This window comes from Chaetodon trifascialis, chromosome 3, assembly GCF_039877785.1.
Source record: "Chaetodon trifascialis isolate fChaTrf1 chromosome 3, fChaTrf1.hap1, whole genome shotgun sequence".
NCBI lineage: Eukaryota > Metazoa > Chordata > Actinopteri > Chaetodontiformes > Chaetodontidae > Chaetodon > Chaetodon trifascialis.
Window position 1 is genome coordinate 24,409,009 of NC_092058.1, and position 16,379 is coordinate 24,425,387.

At 42.8% G+C, this 16,379-nt stretch overlaps 1 protein-coding gene across 5 annotated transcripts in view; it reads right to left on the bottom strand.

Annotated features, from left to right (window-relative positions):
* sulf2a (sulfatase 2a) overlaps positions 1 to 1,186 on the bottom strand; it is a 33,024-nt gene extending 31,838 nt beyond the window's left edge. For all 5 annotated transcript variants that reach the window (XM_070958773.1, XM_070958772.1, XM_070958771.1 and 2 more), the window contains exon 1: positions 1,063 to 1,186. The gene's annotated coding sequence lies outside the window, so the exon portion shown is untranslated. The remainder of the gene's footprint in view (positions 1 to 1,062) is intronic.
* Between the last annotated feature and the right edge of the window lie 15,193 nt (positions 1,187 to 16,379).

Genomic DNA, 16,379 nt, shown 5'->3' on the forward strand with positions numbered 1-16,379 from the left:
TCTATCATAAATATTTCAGCCTTTAGGTCAGTGCTCACACCCCCCTCCACTCCGCTGCTCTTAACTGCCACTGCTTGGTGATGACACAGCCTTTTGACCCATAAAGATATTGACAAAACACTGATAGTGAGTGCATTCAAGGGGACCAGCCTCGCAGACTAAAGCAGACTTCTATAGGAGTGGCAACGGCTGCAACTGTTGAAATGGCGACTCTTGAATGAATGCTGCATGGTGGATACCTTCACCATTTCTAAAAAAAAAGGTCCCCACAAGCTAAACACAAAACTGCACCAGTCCTGCCTTTGTAAAAAAAAGTCATATTTTCACTGTTGGAAGTGTTGTTTTTGCTCTAATTTTAAACCCCCACACACTATTCAGCAACAGTCAGGATTATATTTGGCTGAGTAAAACAAAGCAATGCTGAGACAATGAATGGTCCATATTTCAAAACACAGCAGACTGTGAAACAGGAAGACAAAGAGAACTAATCACAAATTGGATTCAACACCAAGACAGACCAAAGAGCTGTGAAAGCTGTGCTGACTTGTTCGTTGAGCAAAATGGATTCTCACAGATTCTGAACATAACCATAATGTAATGATTCTCCTACAAAAAGGATACTATTATGTAGAAACACGATCACTTAAAAGACAGACACTTGAAAAAAGCTAATGGAGGCGCAGCAGATGTCGATGCTGTCCAGCCCAAAAAACTCCCAACTTGTTTCACCAGATAAAGAGCAGCTCCTCTCCAAGCGGCTCCGATTCAAAGCCACATACTCTGTGAAGAGTCCAGTGCATCCAATGAACAAGAGATCTTATCTGTCCTACCCTGATGAGCAGCGCCGTTAGCGACTCCATGCATAAATCTCAGAGGCAAACAGAACAGATCAGAGCATTCAAGTGTAAACTAGGGCAAAGCTCCAGCACTGTACCTTCTAGATACGCTACTCTGGAAGCAAGTCCTGTGGAGGAACAAGCGATTATACACTGAGGGATACACATGCTGCTTTCTGTCATCTACCACAAACACACACATATGAACAAACACAAATCCACACACCTGTTCTGGTGAGTCCAGTACCATCCAGTCCTGTCCGGTCCGTTCAGATCCGCTCCCCTGTGCTGGCAGAGTGTGGAGCTCGTCTCACCCCCCACGCAGCCCGGTGCAGACAGCTCACTGTTATAGATGCACTGACAAGTGAAAGGAGGGAGGCGTGGTTTCACATGAGATAAATAAAAGAGGGAGGGAAAGAGGGAGGAGAGAGGCTCCCTCAATCTACAATTCAATTTTGCCCTCACTCCCTTTTTCAGCAGCGTTTCTGTCCTCTTCTCCCTCTCTCTTGTTTTAGCATATTCTTGATGTTATTCTATCACTCCTCCTTTTCCATCTTCCTCCCTGCGCGTGATCCCTTGCTGGCTCTCTCTGTTTCCATTAGTTTTAGTCTTTCCTCTCCTGTTTTGCTTCCTGTTTCTTCATTTTCTCCTTGTCACATTTAACTCTGCCTCTTCCTCTCTTTCTCTCTTGGCTTTTATTCATGGGGCAGTAGTAAGTGTGTGTGTGTGTGTGTGTGTGTGTGTGTGTGTGTGTGTGTGTGTGTGTGTGTGTGTGTGTGTGTGTGTGTGTGTGTGTGTGTGTGTGTGTGTGAGACAGTGAACCAGGGCAGCTCCAGCCATCTGTTGGAGCTTGTGAGCTTCACCTATTCACAGACTCATAAAGGCAGAGGCACACAGAGGAATGAGAGAGAAAGGAATGGGAGGGAACGAAGGATCAATCTTAATGCTGCAGGGATGGGGAGGGAAGGCACTGCCTGGCACACACACCATATCTATCAGGCTGGCACCTCTGAGGCGCACTGGCGTGGGCACCCCTGCTCACTGGGTCCAGGCAGCACAGAGGATTTGGCTCACAGTGCATGGGCATGCAGATAGAAGAAACGCACATCCAAATCGATTCATACACAAGCACACAAAAAGCGTATATATGGCTGAGCTCACACGCACACACACACTCTCACACAAATCCACAAAGCCAATTTCCTCTTTGACAAAACAAACAGGATCTATCAAGATGGATAATCCTACAAACTCAAAGAGACAAGGGGACGGAGGACAGGGGACAATTCTACAAACTCGCGCAGACACACACACAAAGCCTGCCCCGAATCCTTCCATCAAGCAGAGCTAAAGTAGGAATTTTCCTGCCCAGTTTAAGCCACATATTTCTCTAGAGTGCCGGTGTCACTTCCTATCCCTGACCAGGAGGGAGAGGTGCAACGGAGGGTGGTGGAGGGCGGAGGCATCCATCACTGTCCGCACCAGCCGTCCCATGATGGATGCGCCTGTTTATCCCTCTCTGCAGGTTATTTAGATGCAGTCGCAGGCAGAGAGATTAGTGATGGAGAACCTCTACACCTCCTCGCCTCTCCTCCCACCCCATCTAATCAATAACACTCTTATCTATTATCTGCATTTCGAGGTATTTCTCCATGGAAATTTGACGCACGGAGAGAAAGAGAGATTAATTTTCCACCCCCTCTCAGTGTTTTCAATTACAACGTCTGCAATGGATCATCTATCTGTCAGCTTGAAACACTAGGGTATTTGTGTCACTGCAAAGAGATGAAACCATTCTGCTTTGAGAAAATCAAACAGTATTTTTCTGGCCAGAACTGTTCCTTGCAGAGGCAAAACAAACTGTTCAGTGCGGGGGATTTGCATGGCATTTGAGGATAAAGAAAATTATATTTCCTGCTTTAACATCAGGTGCATTCAGCACTAATCCTGGTAAAAAAAACACATTGTCATTCAAGCCCAATTGGAACCATGAGCCCTTTGTAAGAATGGATTAGCCTGTTCTAACACTATTCATAATCATCTTAAAACAAAACATACCGCTGGAAAATTATTTATTTCTCCACTGTATGCATATCAGATGATGTCTGAGACTCTGGGACTGCTTATATAAAGGAGCCATCTAGCTGCTCTCGCATGCTGGATTATAGACAATGCCCCAGAGACGGCCATGTTTTTCCTGAGCAGAGTCGACATGCCAACACAGCAACCCACTGGGCCAGTGACACCACTTTAGGACATGGTTTATTCATGCTGCCACTCTGTCTTGCTCGCTCTCACGCACCCTTAAGCTGTGTCATCCCGCTGACCTCTAATTGGGTTTAGATCAACAGACGTATTCTCTATTAAACCAGTGAACAGGGTAAACTCTCCCAATGTGTGTTAACTACAGGTATCAACCACACTGGCTTCTGGGAAATTCCCACAGAGATTCAGGAGGAACAGACACAGACAAAAATGGAAAAACAATGATTGGGAAAACAAGATACAAAAAAAAAACAAATACTATATGTATGTCTGCAGAGAGAAACATCCAGATTGAAAACCCACAGGAAGGGTCCAGACCTCGGGGAACATTTTTTGCTTTTCCGTTTTCTGCTTCATTGGGCACAAAGTGGGCGGGGCCTTGTGTGCCCCCTTCGCATGATAGTGCTGAGGCAGGTGCATAAATAAGAATGAATGATTTCTATTGTGAAAGACAGCTATGTTCTATCCTGCTGAGATCTTGTCCTTGGCTGGGTGTGTGTCTTTACAAATGAATTTGTTCCTTTTCTGCACTGTGTGTGCCAGGCTGATAAAAATATCCCTGTCAGCTGCCTGCGTGAAGAGGGGAGGACTCTAGTGCAAATGAGGCAGACCCCCTTACTGTCTTCCCCTCCTTGCCAGCTCTCTGTCTCTGAGTGCACTCCTCCTATTATTCTCTTGGTTTGGCTAGTTGGCTCAAGGCTGACTTGCCTCTACCATCACCTCCACATCCCCCGCACCCTGCCCTCCATCTATTCTACAATTCTCTAGCAGAATGTGTAAGTGGGTCCTATGCATCGAGACAGCTCTACATCACCATGGCTACATTATGAAGGGAAACTGAAATTGAGAGAAGAACAGAGAGAAACTCAGAGTAGCCTCGGAGCTGACAATGTGGGGACTCAAGGACACAGGACTGACAGAACTGAGGATAAGAAAAGTCCTGGCCCTGTGAAACAATTCCCCTGAAAATAGCGGCTGCTGCAGGTAGAATAATAAAAGGGCCATCTAATCTCAGAGCACATGGCTTCAGTGGCAGAGAGCCATTATAGCTCCCCCACCCTCTTGTTCAGCTTGTATAGACTCAAACATGCCATAAACATGTCTCCAGTGTGTGTTAAAACAGAATGCTCTGACACAAAGAACACTCAAACATCAGAGGATTAAAACATGTGTCCAGAGGACAGTTTTGTTGGAAGACTGCAAATGCAAATAGTTGAGTGAGGAGCTCACTGCTCCTAGACCGTGTTTCCTTGAGCTCCTGTGGTGCAGAAGGTCGTCAGAATGCCAGGCATGAATTAGCTGAATACCCCGACATCATTACATTCTGGCAATGATGAACCCCACACGCATCAGCCTGTCATGTCTAACGTATTCTCCTCTTATTTATTTCATCCCTCCTGTCACCATCACATCACATGCTCCCAGTGAAAATATAAATAGTTAATAAGTCAGTTATGAGCGACCATCATGTTCCAGCAGTTGATTCCATATCCTGAGGTGATGTTATAATTCATTCATGAGTGTCCCACAAATCTGAATGGTGCAATTAAAAAGAATAGAGGCTTCAGCAAAGTTTCCTCCATCGCAGATTTCAAATTTAATTGCTCGGCTTTCGGTCATAGACATTTTTCAGACTGAAGTCTCTGACTAAAAGCTTTGCAATATAATATGAAATCTTCCACAGAGCCAGTGTGAGAAAGCCCTCATCCTCTTTAATTGTAATACAGACTGTAGATTTCCCTGCAGCACCATCCAGAGACAGTTTGCCTTGTGCGGACGTTTTCCTAGTTCTTATACAGTAACTCTGGAAGTGACAAGGACAAATACAAACAAAGACAGAATTGCAGCAGATTTCATATCATGAGTCCAGAATCAGGGCCATGGAACTGAAACACCAGAATGGGACACAACAATTAGCAACATCCTGAATCAAACCTGTGTCTGACAAGTGGAAAAACAACTTTTTAAGCTGAAAAGTTCAAGTTTTCCTTTTTAGAATTTGGTTCCCAAGCTGCAGCTTCATCGACATCCCACACCACTTGTATCATTCCTGGTTAGTACAAAACAGTATAATACATTGATTTCTTGTGTACTGTGTCTGCCAAAACAGCATGCTGTCAACATTAGTACACTGTGTATTAGCACATGGTAATTAGAATTGGGACACCCTGCCAGTCTCAGTGAAGGAGCCCATGTTGTTTGATGATCAGCCAGCAGGGGGAGGTGTATTCAGGTCCAGGAGGACGATATCCTCCGCTGCATCAGTGGTGTAAAAAACCTAGATGCATCACTTTGAGTTGGGTAAGACAACTCGAAAAGTTAGTTGGTATCTGATTAATATCTCATTGTTGTCGTTGAAATAATAATGCTGCAAACTGCTACCTCTGATGTGTTTCTGCTCCCTCGTGCTCTTACACAGACTGAGCTGCTGACTTTTGAGGTTCGGCCTTGGATATAAATGTCAGCCTCTAAAACAGTGCTTTGTTGAAACGTTTACATGATTTTAGTTAGGATCCGTTCTTTTTCAAGTCACTGTTACAGCTTTGGAAGAATCAACATTCAGTTGTTTCAAATCATGAGCTGAATGGGGCATTTTAGGATGAAATGCTACTGGACCTAATCTGTTATAGTACAGGCATATATTTGTTCTTTCTGTTGTAAAAGAGAAGACACATTTAAGTGTTTTCTTCAGAATCAATGGTGCATCTTGAAAAGTGTATTAAACTTTAACATGCCTGTTCATTAATTCACAGTAAAGGAAGTTATGGTGCAGTTTGCATGTTCTTCCCGTGCATGCGTGGGTTCTCTCCAGGTACTCCGGCTTCCTCCCACAGACCACAAACATGCTCATTAGGTTAACTGGTGACTCTAGAAACTGCCTCTAGGTGTGAGTGTGAGTGTGAATGGTTGTTTGTCTTGTGTGTTGCCCTGCGATCGACTGGCGACCGGTCTAGGGTGTACCCCGCCTCTCGCCCCAGTTGACAGCTATGATAGGCTCCAGCCCCCCCGCAACCCCGAAAGGGATAGGCGGTATAGAAGATGGATGGATGGATGGATGGATGGATGGATGGATGGATGGATGGATGGATGGATGGATGGATGGAAGTTATGGTGAAAACAAGATCAGACCAGACTGGATCAGTCACACGCACAAAGGTGTGCACGCACACACACACGCACACACAAACAGATACACACACACTTCATTCCCATCTGTCCATGCGCAGCAGGCATAGCAGAGGTTGGGGAACCGTTACCAGACCGTGAGATCTACAGATCAAAGAGCGGCCCCCCGTTGAGGTCTGCGGTCCCGAGGAACACAAGCCTCTATGGGCCAGAGCCAGCATCACATCTCCAGCTAATTAACTACAACCCCTTCAACGCCATGTTATTTGAATTCCTAATGTACAGAACTCAGTGTAATATCTGCCACACATATTAAATAAGAAGAGTGTGTGGGTTTGTCTAACAAGGCACCCCAGTGTTTTTAGCACAAATATATTTGTAATCACTTTAAAACGTTGCGAGGGCGGCTACACAGAGGAGTTGAATTATTTGGAAACAGGGGTGAATTTTGCAGTATTATTAAATGAACATTTGTGTGAACTTGCTTGGTGCACAAGTTCAACATTTTTTTTAATTTTATCACAAGCATGCCTATACTTATGCTTCCAGCACAGAAGTATGCGTGCTCACAGTCACACAGGACACTCACTGAAAAGACATACGTTAGCGCAGTGAAGTTTCAAGTGCCCGTGAGTGCAGCCTTCCAATCTCAGGACTCACCAGACTGAGAGAAAGGCCTGAATTATAAATCAAGGGGCTTTAAATGGCTATGTAGATTAGCGAGCAGTCGTGTTTAGTGTCCTCAATAATTAATTACTTGTTTGTACTAGGATGGACCTTCTTTTTTATATGGCTCTCTGTGTTTGCAAACAAAGATTTGCTGGCAGGAGCTGTCAGGGTGTGAGGAGGGCACCTGAGTCCGGTGTACAGACTGACATCACAACAAGATGTCATAATGTGTGAGTATGTTTATTTTTGTGTACTTGTGATGACTAAATGTGCAGAAAGATTACAAAAACTCTCAAAAGTGAGGATGTCTTCTTTGCCTGCAGCTCTTCAAGAGGTTAGTTTAGTGCTTGACTTTTGTTTGTTTGTGGTTTGGGATTAGATTAGATAAGTGAGAGGGTTATCATTAGGACAGTCAGTATGAAGTCCTCACTGTGTTTGACACAAATGTTAGTTATGTTAGTTGACTTTCAGCCCTCTCACAGCACATGGTTCACCCTATGCCAAAATGAACGCCAGCCACCTGCAGCAGAATGACACCTGTACAGCAGACTGTCACAACACAGTAGACATTGTCTCTCCATCATGTCCCAGAAAGTGTGAGACAGACCCTGCCTCCTTATCTCAGCCTTCGTGCCATCTCTCAATGGCTGCCCTGAAACCGCCTTGTAAGCAGACTAAAGACAAGTGGGAGGATGAAATAGCATCTCCCTCTCCCCTGTGAGGAGCAAAATGATGAATTGTGTAAAATCTTATTTGCACCTCATATTAAAAAGCCAGAGCTTAAGCGAGCACCGAAAAGGCAGAAATGAGCTGATGCAGGCAGGACAGAGGAGGGCCCGGAGAAATGCTCCTGTCTGTCTTTCTGTCCGGCTGGGTGACACCTCGCTCCTTAATGAGCTGTCTGAAGTCAAACAGGAGAAATACCAACACAATAAATTACCAGGCTCATCGCTTCCTGTTTGCCTCCACTCAGATACGGCTGAGTAATCTTTCTATCTGGCCTCGCACCATCCAGAATGAGATTCTGTCAAATCACATTCTACAATCCTTGGGTCCATTTGCATAACTACGTTGGATGTTTCCAGCCAAACTGGTGACATGTTTTTCTGCAGTTAATTAGATTTTGGAATTAGTTTTCCAAAAAAGAAAAAAAGAAGGGAAAAAAAACAAGATGATTTCTCCTCTGCTTGGTCTTCTATTCCCATTTGGAAGTGACAAGATAAAATTGTGTACAAGGGTAATTGCATGGAAGTGCTGAAATTATTGCTGCAGAGAGAAGGTATTTTTGCAGTTAAGGAGCTAATACTCTGTTCCAATTTCAGTCTGTTTAGCATGCAGGCTCTGAACTGTTCCCTCTGACATGGCAAACCTCATTAAGATAGAGCAAACTAATTCACTTGAGGACGAAAGCTAATTCTTTGTATCTTTTTTTTCTTCTGAGATATAGAGACAAACTGAAATTGGGTCTTAGGGGTATACACAGTTGAAGGTAGAGCTCTTTCCCAGCTCTTATCACAACACATTTACAGTAGATTAAAGTGGAGAGGGACCTAACCTTAAGATACCTTTGAACTGGTGCTGTCAGAAATAGAGATGAGGCTGAGCCTTTATACGGCAAGCCCACTGTGGACAAAACTGTCAAGAGCATAGACATCTGAGCTGTATGCGATCATTCCACTCACGTGTCAATTCCTGCTGATGAAGCACAGCTAACCTTTTATGAAAGGGGGGGGGGGGGCAGAGAGAAGAAGGGAGTGGAGAGGAAAGACAGGAGGAAAGAAGGATAGAAGGAGAGGAAAGAAAAGACGGACCAATGCTGGGCCTGCAATGGGCAGACATCCATTAACCAAGCACTCAGCATGGGATATGGCATTTACCGAGAACAGCCAAATGCCATGGCAATTAATCAGGGCCTTGAATGCCAGCTGTATCAATACCCCTTGTACACAGTCATGGGCGTACTCGAGCACACTGAGACAAACCCACACACCTAGACCTATACTTTTCTGTTTTCAGAGGGAGCACCCTATGTGAGTAGGGTACATTGGCTTGTGTCTAACCTTAATATTATTTCCATGTCTCAAACTAGGACGCACACAGTAAAATGGAATCAAAACATCACTTACACAATCAGAGACTAAGGCCTGGTAGATGGCACACATTTTACTCTGCAGGGAGTTGCAAATTGCTTTTGAATAACCAAGGTCTAATTGACAGGAAAAGAATGTGCTGTCACTTCGCAAGTGCGAGTGTCATTAACACATTTTTCATTTTGTACAGGCTCCAAGGCATTATTGTTTTGTTGGCCCCAATCCCTCCCCGGTGCAGTGAATATGTTTTAAAATGGTTGTGAGCAGAATGTTGTTAGCTACACAACGCTCCCCGAGGGTAACAAAACACAAGAACAATTGGCTCATTAGAAGCAGAAACACTTCAAACCACAATATGGCGGGAACTCACTTAGAGGAGAGACAAAGTCAGCGAGTGAAGAGCACAGATGGATGGATGGGAGGGACAAGGAGGGAGACAAAGGCACACAAACAGAGGAGAAGCAACCCTGTTTTCAACACAGCACACAAGAGAAATCTATCGCAGAGATGAAGGGGATTTATAATACTCATGAAGCAGCTGAAGAGCGATAAGTGTTACGCATAATTAGATTATAGTAATCTGATTATAATTTGTACTACCTGCAACAACATACTGTATGCTTAGAACAAGTTCATTGCAAAGGAATAATCACATTTTACTATGTTGCACTTTTTGGGATGCACTCATAAAGGAAAAGAGCATTCAGACTGTAAGTTTATACACATCTTGAAAACAAGATACATGTAGATCTATTCAGTGTACACTCTCCAACATTAGAATTCAATTTGGAGTAATAATTAATGATAACAGGCCATTTTAATAGCAGCACTGACTTGTCATAAAAGGAAAATCACAGATGCCACTAATAACATTCACAATGGCTCTGTTGTATTCATGTGTGTGTGTGAGTCATGCAACAGTGAGGCAGCGTGAAAAATACCAGGACCCTGAAACTGAAGCAGCTGAATGGAATTCAACCATCATTCATTTTATCATTTGCCCCCGTACTTTTCCTCCTGTGATGTATCAGATTTGTTACTTGTTAACAAATTGTGACTTATTAGTTACCTGCTGTGTCCCAGTCCACATCACATACTCATTTTAGGCAGGTTTTTGTGTATGTATGCATGTTCACATTGGGAAAAGTAACAAAATAATGTATATAAAATGGAGTCCATTTTTGAGTGTGCTGTGGATGCATAGTATTGTCTCACAATTCAACGCACAGAAAAAAGGAGGAGCTGTTTACAGTAATTATTAATTAAATAAATTCTGGTGAGACAGCTCCAGAAAGATCTTTTTCCTTGGCAGTGGAATTCTAAACTCGTAATTATGTCACACCTATTGTATAATTTCCTAATAGTATTAAATAATAAAGAATGTTGATTTTTTTGCATACCAGCAAAAAAACAACAACAACATTATGCTATGATGATTAGTGTTTAGGATGTTCTGCGTAGAATCTGTATGTAGTGTGGATTTGGGACATGCTGACAGTATGGAGAATTTGTGTAATCAACTGAAAGATACCAACAGGATCACTGGATTACATAACAGTCACTTGAATACTGTACTTAAGTACAGGTTTGAGGTATTAGCACTTTAATTGAGTGATATTAACTTACAAGCTTTATTCTTCTAGTCCCCTGAAGCGCAGTATCAGCAGAACCAATGAGCTAGTGATGAACTACAACTCTTCAAATATGGATGCTGCTGCATGTAAGTAAAAATTGTAAAACATGGATGCCTCCCACACATCTTCATCCAAACAGCACAGAAGATTTACACAATCAGCACAGATTTGAGGTGGACACCCAAGATTACTATGACCTATTCAGTATCTGACCAAAGGTGAAACATGGTCACAATCTCCCCTTCTGTTCCTGAGTTATGATGTTGAATAATAACCTTTTGGATATGAAATGTTATCACTTCATCGTTATATTTTATGAGACATTTGTCTGAAATGTTGTCATGAATTCTTTATGCTCACAAATGTGTTGCGTGGTCACAGTGACCTTTGACCACCAAATTCTGATCAGCTCATTCTTGTCCAAGTGGACATTTGGACAAATTTGAAGAAATTCACTCATGTGTTCATTCACAGGAATGTCATATACATACGTACTACATATACTGTACGGATGGACAACTTGAAAACATAATATTTCCGGCCATGGCTTTTGCCAGTGCAGGCGCATACCAAATGTGAAAAAATGTGATGCATCAGATTAAACAGTTAATTAAGTAGCCTGGACCAACATTAAACTGCTGCTTAGATTTTAACTCCCTGAAAGGGCCCTTACTCCAAATGATTACTTCTGCACCTTACTACAGTCTCACTACAACACACCTGTGCTTTTGATCCACTAAAATTATGAACACAGGACCTGCAAAGCAGTATTTTACAGTGAAGTGGTGATATGATTATTTAAGTAAACCATCCAAATTAGTTTCCTACCTTGTACATGGATGACCTCTGCAGCACAGCTTCAGTTGCACACTGGTTGAGGCTGGTCGATCTGTATCAGACAGAGCTGCTTCACGACAGCGTTCGTCACAGGACGTCTATAAAAAGAATAACAGTATGATTCAGAGAGTGAGTGACCTCACTGTGGCAGCCACACTGAGACACAGATGTCCCAAATACACTCAACAACTGGCCATACCAGTGACCCGAGTGCGTGCATGTGCGTCTGTCTGTGAGAGACAGACAGACAGACAGACAGACAGACAGACAGACAGACAGACAGACAGACAGACAAAGATAGGATCAGAGAAACAGTAGAGTATTTCATAACAGACACCAGTCTCTCTCTGTCTCCTTGGCTGGATGTCTTGAGGCAGACTGGAAGCAGCTCAGGCTCTTCAGGTCTCTGATGTTTTGTTCAGAGATTAGACTAATTTTTTCCAGGACATATCATCTATAATTCATTCAGTGTATTGAAACGCCAAACACATCACTCCCAGTCTATTAATATCAAATTCACAGACTTGCAGTCTGATGAGTGTTTGTCCATCCATGCATGAAACAACTGCAAACACAATCACTCAATTCACAATTCAGTGTTTGTTAGCATAACAAACAGCCAAGGCAAGGTTTAGACTAATCCTACACTATATTCATGTAACTGGGCCTGGTGTATCTACTTTCCATGTGACTGTACCTTTCATTCTCGAGTGCCGAATAGAGTATAGCGAACTGTTGTTTTTGTTTACAGGTGTTGTAAGCTAACATTTTGTGCTAACGTTTCGTCTTGTTATGGTCAGATACCTGGAAACGTTTGGTCCTCTTCGACAATATTTTATGACATTTTTGAACACTTTTACGAAAACGTTGACAAACCTGGTGCTCGGCAAGTCATTCATAATGACAAATTCACACACCTGTGCTACATCCTACCTGCTGCGTGCTCTCTCCTGTCCGGCCGAGCATTGTATCGCAGCGCCCTCTACCGATTGTTAACGATGTCTACCCTCAAGTGACAATACGAAAAATAAATACATAAATAAATAATTGTCTAACTACAGTCAGGGGATTTTTCTGTTTAAAAGTTTTGAAGTTACTATTTTCTGAGAAAAATAATATAATTAGCTCGATTCAAAAGCGAGGCGGTCGAGTAAATTGCACGCTAACGGTTAATTCTGCGCATTAATATCTGGATAGTTATACGCTCCCCCTGATTTGTGACGTCACAGCGCAGTCAGTATTGGAGTCTCCAATGGAGTTTCCATAGCAGCAAAAGTACGAGGCAGCATGTACACATCCAGGACACTATTAATGCAATCTATTCATGGCAGCCATAGTTACATTTGTACATTTCCCGATATGACCCTGAAAATAGTGCCTACAAAAGGGTCAATTAATTATTTTTTTCTCCTATCATTAAATCATTTACTAAAATAATTCAAAAGTAATATATGTTTTAAATAAAAAGTATATCTAAACTACAGCACTGACCCTGTATTTGAAAAATATCTGACATAAAAACACTGACATTCAATTATTTTTTTCTTACCCTTTTGACACACAAGAGGGCGCCACAAGCCTTCTATTATTTTCTCTAGCGTGAGCCCAAGCAGGCAGGCAGGACTGGCTGTGATGTTTAGTTTCAGGTGGCAGAAGAGAGGAGCATGTGTGAATTTATGTGTCTTTATATAACTTGAAATCATCTGTGGATTTTAGGCACATTATTACTCTGCAGCTGGTTACATGGTGCAATAACTAGCTAAACACCAACATCATAAGAAAGATTAAGAAAACATTAGGGCTGGACTTCGGCATCTAGTCTTTTTTAGTTTTTAAGTATGACTTCAAGGGAGTCTGGTTCATCGATAGGTGCACCATATCTTCACAAGTGGCAGGACTACATTTCAACAAATTGTGAAAATCTCAAACCATCAGGACTGATTTTCTTCTCAGCTTGAGAGGCAAAAATATATCACTATAGGTTCAAATAGTTGGTCTATAAACACAGTGAATGGATGCTGCTTGGAGAGTGAATCTCTGCCTCCATTTATGATATGTATGGATCAGATATAAGTGAGTTGACATTAACGATGTGTGAGAAATCTCACCACAAGAAGATGAGTGTAATAACCACCCTCCATCTATCCATTACAGCTGCAAGGCAATAGGTGTAAATGAGACATGACAGCAGCATCTGACATCTGTTGCCCTGGAGGCCAGAGGGTGTATGTGTGTGTGGAGGGGGTTGGAAGGGGGACAGTCTCCTTAGATTACATAAACTCATCCAAGAGCCACGGGAGAGCAGGAGAGAGAGGAGTGTGGTAATAACCTGTGGATCACTTCTCTCTGAGTCAACATCAAGGCTCTGTGTTTATTTTTCATTATTTCCCAAAGGCCCTGAGCTCCTGGAAGCAAGGCCTCATAGACATGAACAGCGTCTCGACCAAACTACGAGCTCAACCATTACAGTCCTATTTTTAGTCTCAAAAACTACTGTACACTCGAAGACCAAATGCTGGCTTCACTCTCTGTTTGCTTGTTTTCCTCGAGGTGATGGTAGAGCCATCATTTGCAGATGAAACAACAGTCTACACCCAGGGAGAGGAGCCCATAATCTGTTTAAATATGTCTCTGAGAATTGTTGTTGTCATTACCAATAGAGCTGTTATTACAGGCATTACAGTGAGCTTGACAAGTATCTCCTGGCAATGGCGTAGTTCACTGTCACAGTCAAGGTGAGATCACTGGTGACAACAGTAGCTGGATGATGGATGATGCACAGATAGATAGATGCATTATTTCAGCTCAGCTGCTGAATTGAGTGACATAAAGTAGGAACCCTGAGTGAAAGAGAAAGAGAGAGATACAGCGGGAGAAGGTTGCATGAAAGGTTAAGTGCCACCTGCAGACAGTGGAACATTCAGGACATCATAACGTTGCCATAAAAAACCCTCTTAAGGCCGTTTGTTACAAACCAGGTTAACACACTGGAGCAGTTTACAACTGGAGCTGATGCACCATAAAGCACTTTACACAGTCGCTGTGACTGACTGATTTGGCAGATACCATCACACGCACACAAACATGCACAGACACTCACACAGATTTTGGAACAATGAACTTTATTTTGATATCATCCACTTGAGTGAGTGCTGTAATAACATAGCTGCTGTCACCTGCCATTGAGACCGTTCTGGTCTGGTTCTTACTGACAGGGCATGACTCTACCCTTTCATTTTCATTTAATTCCCACATTCAGTCTCAAAACGACTTGTGATAAACAGTATTCACTTATTCTTTTTAACCCCACAGATATATACCATTAGGTAGATCCATCTGTTGATCTGCAGTTATATGAGGCATAGTCCAAATTCAGTTCGTTTAAAACTTTGGATGTAAGGCTGTGGCCACAATATTACGTAACTTGGACTGAATTTTTCAGTTTTCACTCTGCAAAGTGATATAAAGCTTCAGTGAAGTGCTGGAACGTGAAGATACCAAATATTATATGATGTAACATCAAGGCAACCCTATGTAACTTTTGCTTAATAGCAACCACTATGACCACAAGTAGTTGAGATAAATGATGACACACTGAATTTCTCTTCAGAAGTCAGATATTACTATTGCTATTATCAATAACAGTTGAAGCCTGTTGAAGGTTACGCCAAACAAATAGGGGTATTACCAGAGTCATTGCTACCTGCTACTCACTGTACTCTTTGCTTCCTATGGCAATAGCTACTCGCTACTGTTAGCTACTTAGCTCAATTAGAGGCTCTAGTAGCTGACTGAGTCTGGCCACTGCCGGCACCGGAACCGGGCTCGACAACCTCCTGATGAACACGGCCAGACCTGGACCAAACGCAGCCTCCAAGGACGACGGAGGCCAGTTTGACGACAGGGAATACAGAAAGTAGGTGAGTTACAGCAGCTCTGAACAGGACTCTGATTCCAGGGATGTCAAAGACGTGGCAGGCGGGGACAGGAGAGGTGAGAAGGACAAGAAGAAGGTCAGGCATCATCAGCATGTAGAGCCAGAATATTTGCACATCTGACTCAGTCAATTAAGGGTTTATTTCAACCAAACCAGAATTGGTGATATGGTGATATATGTGTGTAGATATATGTATATATTATCTTACACGTTACACATTTACTACATCCATTGAAACAACTTTGAGTCCTGGTGAGGCATGGAGTGTTTATATCCTCTGTAGCTTTTTGAGTGAACAACTGAAATATTCATCTGTTATATGATATAAAATTTGTCTAAGAGGTAAGTCATAAAGTGAATGAGCTCACTGATTCATGTCAGTTACACTGTGATACATAATAAAAGTTTGCTAACATTGGCCACCAGTGGATACTGATCAAACCAGAACAAGTGAGGCTGTTGCAGCAAAACCACCGAGTGTGTTGAAATGAGCAAGGGGTTTCAGGGGAAACATTAGGATTAACAAGTGTTTATTTGACTTTTATCAAACTGGGCAGATGATACACACAGCAGTTCTCACAATTTATGCCTGTGGAATTGCTTCATCTCACACCTCTCCGTATAACTTTATCACCTCTTTATCAGCGGCCAGATCATATACGCAACACTTCTCACCTACCAGAGCAGTCTGATTGCTTTTGTTCATACCTGACTTCATCACTGGGCAGAATATATTCTAAGCCTCTGGATACCACGTTAAGCCTGTGTTTGCCTCACTCTCTGAGCACAAACACAGCTAATACCAGTCCGTGTGCACCACCACTGCTGTTGAGCCTCTCCCAGTGGGGCGTTGGGCAGGCCTGTGTTGACAGTGGTGTTGCCACAGTAAGCCTGATGATTCAAACAAAATGTTGTGCCAATATGCGGGTCTCAACACAGACCAAGGGTGCACACACCTCGAGCGCAAGCCAGCCAATCAGAGGCT